Raw genomic sequence first — 5,327 nt, forward strand, 5'->3', positions numbered from 1 at the left:
TGGGTATATGTGTGTGAAAGGAAGGTGAGAGGGAGGTGGCTGGGGCAGGACTGGTTATATGTGTTATAGGGAGGTGGCTGGGGCAGGGTTGGCTATATGTGTGTGAGTGGGAGGTGTCTGGGGCTGTGGTATATGTGTGTGAGAGGGTGGTGGCTGGTGTGTATATGTGTGTGAGAGGGAGGTGGCTGGGGCAGGGATTAGTATCTGTGTGTAAGAGGGAGGTGGCTGGAGAAGGGCTGGGTATATGTGTGTGTGTGAGCAGAAGATGGCTGGAGCTGTGGTATATGTGTGTGAGAGGAAGGTGAGAGGGTCACGGCTGGGTATATGTGTGTGAGAGGGAGGTGACTAGGGAAGGGCTGGGTATATGTGTGTGTGTGTGAGAAGAGTTGGCTGGGGCAGGGCTGGGTATATGTGTGTGAGAGGGAGGTGGCTGGGGCAAGGCTGGGTATATGTGTGTGAGAGGGTTGTGGCTGGGGTGTATATGTGTGTGAGAGGGAGGTGGCTGGGGCATGGCTTAGTATCTGTGTGTAAGAGGGAGGTGGCTGGGGAAGGCTGGGTATATGTGTGTGTGATTGGGAGGTGGCTGGGGCAGGGCTGGGTATATGTGTGTGTGTGTGTGTGTGTGTGTGTGTGTGTGTGTGTGTGTGTGTGTGTGTGTGTGTGTGTGTGTGAGAAGGAGGTGGCTGGGGCAGGGCTGGGTATATGTGTCTGTAAGAGGGAGGCATCTTGGACATGGCTGAGTAGATGTATGAGAGGAAGGGGGCAGGGCCAAGGTATATGTGTGTGAGAGGAAGGTGGCTGAGGCAGGGCTGGAGTATATGTGTGTGAGAGGGAGGTGGCTGGGACAGAGCTGAAGTATATGTGCGTGAGAGGGAGGTGGCTGGGACAGGGCTGGGGTATATGTTGTGTGAGTGGGAGGTGGCTGGGGCTGTGGTATATGTGTGTGAGAGGAAGGTTAGAGGGTCAGGGCTGGGTATATGTGTGTGAGAGGGAGGTGACTGTGGCAAGGCTGGGTATATGTGTGTGTGAGGCGGAGGTGGCTGGGTTAGGGCTGGGTATATGTGTGTGAGAGGGAGGTGGCTGGGGCAAGGCTGGGTATATGTGTGTGAGAGGGTGGTGGCTAGGGTGTATATGTGTGTGAGAGGGTGGTGGCTAGGGTGTATATGTGTGTGAGAGGGAGGTGTCTGGGGCTGTGGTATATGTGTGTGAGAGGGTGGTGGCTGGTGTGTATATGTGTGTGAGAGGGAGGTGGCTGGGGCAGGGCTTAGTATCTGTGTGTAAGAGGGAGGTGGATGGGGAAGGGCTGGGTATGTGTGTGTGTAAGTGGGAGGTGGCTGGGGCATGGCTGGGTATATGTGTATGAGAGGGAGGTGGCTGGGGTAGGGCTGGGTATATGTGTGTGTAAGAGAGAGGAGTCTCAGTCATGGCTGAGTATATGTACGAGAGGAAGGGGACAGGGACAGGGCCGGGGTATTTGTGTGTGAGAGGGAGGTGGCTGGGAAAGGGCTGAAGTATATGTGTATGAGAGGGAGGTGGCTGGGGCAGGGCTGGGGTATATGTGTGTGTGTGTGTGTGTGTGTGTGTGTGTGTGTGAGTGAGAGGTAACTGGGGCAGGGCTGGATATATGTGTGAGAGGGAGGTGGCTGGTACAGGGCTGGGGTATATGTGTGTTAGTGGGTTATATGTGTACTGTGTGGTATGTACAGTGTACGGTGTGGTAGGCACAAGAATACGGTATGGCAGGTGAGAGTGGGGTATTTGTGTACTGGCACAGTGTACTGTGTGGTAGGTACTAGTATACCGTATGGCAGGTGAGAGAGAGATTTTTGAGTACTGGCATAGTGTACTGTGTGGTAGGCACTAGTATACTGCATGGCAGATAAAAGAGGAGTACCTGTGTACTGGCACAGTGTACAGTGTGGTAGGTACTAGTATACTGTATGGCAGGTGAGAGTGGGGTACCTGTGTACTGGCACAGTGTACTGTGTGGTAGGTACTAGTATACTGCATGGCAGATGAGATTGGGTTACCTGTGTGCTGGCACAGTGTACAGTGTGGTAGGTACGAACATAAGGTATGGCAGGTGAGAGAGGGGTACCTGTGTACTGGCACAGTGTACTGTGTGGTAGGTACAAGTATACGGTATGGCAGGTGAGAGTGGGGTATTTGTGCACTGGCACAGTGTACTGTGTGGTAGGTATTAGTATACGGTAGGGCAGGTGACAGAGGTGTACTTGTGTACTAGTGCAGTGTACAGTGTGGTAGGTACTAGTATACGGTATGGCAGGTGAGAGAGGGGTACCTGTTTACTGGCACATTGTATAGTGTGCTAAGTACTGGTATACGGTATGGCAGGGGAGAGAGGGGTACCTGTGTACTGGCACAGTGTACTGTGTGGTAGGTACTAGTATATGGTATGGCAGGTGAGAGAGAGGTACCTGTGTACTGGCACAGTATACGGTGTGGTTGGTACTAGTATACTGCATGGCAGATGAGAGAGGGGTACCTGTGTACTGGCACAGTGTACAGTGTGGTAGGTACCAGTATACTGCATTGCAGGTGTGAGTGGGGTTCCTGTGTACTGGCACAGTCTACAGTGTGGTAGGCAGTAGTATACTGCATGGCAGGTGAGAGTGGGGTACCTGTTTGCTGGCACAGTATACAGTGTGGTAGGTATGAATATAAGGTATTGCAGGTGAGATAGGGGTACCTGTGTACTGGCACAGTGTACTGTGTGGTAGGTACTAGTATACAGTATGGCAGGTGAGAGTGGGGTATTTGTGCACTGGCACAGTGTACTGTGTGGTAGGTATTAGTATACGGTAGGGCAGGTGACAGAGGTGTACTTGTGTACTAGTGCAGTGTACAGTGTGGTAGGTACTAGTATACGGTATGGCAGGTGAGAGAGGGGTACTTCTGTACTGGCACATTGTATGGTGTGGTAGGTACTAGTATACAGTATGGCAGGTGAGAGAGGGGTACCTGTGTACTGGCACAGTGTACTGTGTAGTAGGTACTAGTATACGGTATGGCAGGTGAGAGAGGGGTACCTGTGTACTGGCACAGTGTACTGTGTGGTAGGTACTAGCGTACGGAATGGCAGGTGAGCGAGGGGTACATTTGAACTGGCACAGTGTACTGTGTGGTAGGTACTAGTATATGGTATGGCAGGTGAGAGGGGTACCTGAGTACTGGCACAGTGTACTGTGTGGTAGGTACTAGTATATGGTATGACAGGTGAGAGAGGGATACTTGTGTACTGGCACAGTGTACTGTGTGGTAGGTATACAGTATTGCAGGTGAGAGAGGGGTACCTGTGTCCTGGTACAGTGTACGGTGTGGTAGGTACTAGTATACAGTATGGCAGGTGATAGTGGGGTACTTGTGTACTGGCACAGTGTACTGTGTGGTAGGTACTAGTATACTGTATTGCAGGTGAGAGAGGGATACCTATGTATTGGCACAGTGTCCGGTGTGGTAGGTAGGTACTAGTATACTGTATGATTGGCATATGCTGTGGTATGTATCAGTATACGGTATGATTGGCAAACATTGTGGTAGGTATTAGTGTACGGTATGATTGGCACATGTTATGGTAGGTACTAGTATACTGTTTGATTGGCACACGTTGTGTTAGGTATATGATTGGCACAAGTTGTGGTAGGTACCAGTATATGTATGATTGGCACACATTGTGGTAGGCACCAGTATACTGTATGATTGCCACACATTGTGGTAGGTACCAGTATACTGTATGGTTGGCACACATTGTGGTAGGTACTAGTATACTGTTTGATTGGCACACGTTGTGTTAGGTATATGATTGGCACACATTGTGGTAGGCACCAGTATACTGTATGATTGGCACACATTGTGGTAGGTACCAGTATATGGTATGATTGGCACACATTGTGGTAGGTACCAGTATACTGCATGATTGGCACACGTTGTGGTAGGTATCAGTATACTGTATGATTGGCACACATTGTGGTAGGTACTAGTATACTATATGATTGGCACACATTGTGGTAGGTACCAGTATATGGTATTATTGCCCCCCCCCCATGTGGTAGGTACCAGTATATGGTATGATTGGCACACATTGTGGTAGGTACCAGTATATGGTATGATTGCCCTCCCCCCATTGTGGTAGGCACCAGTATACTGTAGGATTGCCACACATTGTGGTAGGTACCAGTATACTGTATAATTGGCACACATTGTGGTAGGTACTAGTATACTGTATGATTGGCACACATTGTGGTAGGTATCAGTGTACAGTATGATTGGCACACATTGTGGTAGGTACCAGTATACTGTATGATTGGCACACATTGTGGTAGGTACCAGTATACTGTATGATTGGCACACATTGTGGTAGGCACCAGTATACTGTATGATTGGCACACATTGTGGTAGGTACCAGTATACTGTATGATTGGCACACATTGTGGTAGGTACCAGTATACTGTATGATTGGCACACATTGTGGTAGGTACCAGTATACTGTGTGATTGGCACACATTGTGGTAGGTACTAGTATACTGTTTGATTGGCACATGTTGTGTTACGTATATGATTGGCACACGTTGTGGTAGGTACCAGTATATGTATGATTGGCACACATTGTGGTAGGTACCAGTATATGGTATGATTGGCACACATTGTGGTAGGTACCAGTATACTGCATGATTGGCACACGTTGTGGTAGGTATCAGTATACTGTATGATTGGCACACATTGTGGTAGGTACCAGTATATGGTATGATTGGCACACGTTGTGGTAGGTACCAGTATACTGCATGATTGGCACACGTTGTGGTAGGTATCAGTATACTCTATGATTGGCACACATTGTGGTAGGTACCAGTATATGGTATGATTGGCACACATTGTGGTAGGTACCAGTATATGGTATGATTGGCACACATTGTGGTAGGTACCAGTATACTGCATGATTGGCACACGTTGTGGTAGGTATCAGTATACTGTATGATTGGCATACATTGTGTTAGGTACCAGTATATGGTATGATTGCCCCCCCATGTGGTAGGTACCAGTATACGGTATGATTGGCACACATTGTGGTGGGTACCAGTATACTGTATCATTGGCACACATTGTGGTGGGTACCAGTATACTGTATCATTGGCACACATTGTGGTAGGTATCAGTGTATGGAATGATTGACACACAGTGTGGTAGGTACTAGTATACGGTGTGATTGGCACACGTGGTAGGTACCAGTATACTGTATGATTGGCACATGTTGGGGTAGGTACCAGTATACGGTATGATTGGCACATGTTGGGGTAGGTACCAGTATA

The sequence above is a fragment of the Crinia signifera genome, chromosome 9 (genome assembly GCF_055691185.1).
Source record: "Crinia signifera chromosome 9, ASM5569118v1, whole genome shotgun sequence".
Lineage (NCBI taxonomy): Eukaryota > Metazoa > Chordata > Amphibia > Anura > Myobatrachidae > Crinia > Crinia signifera.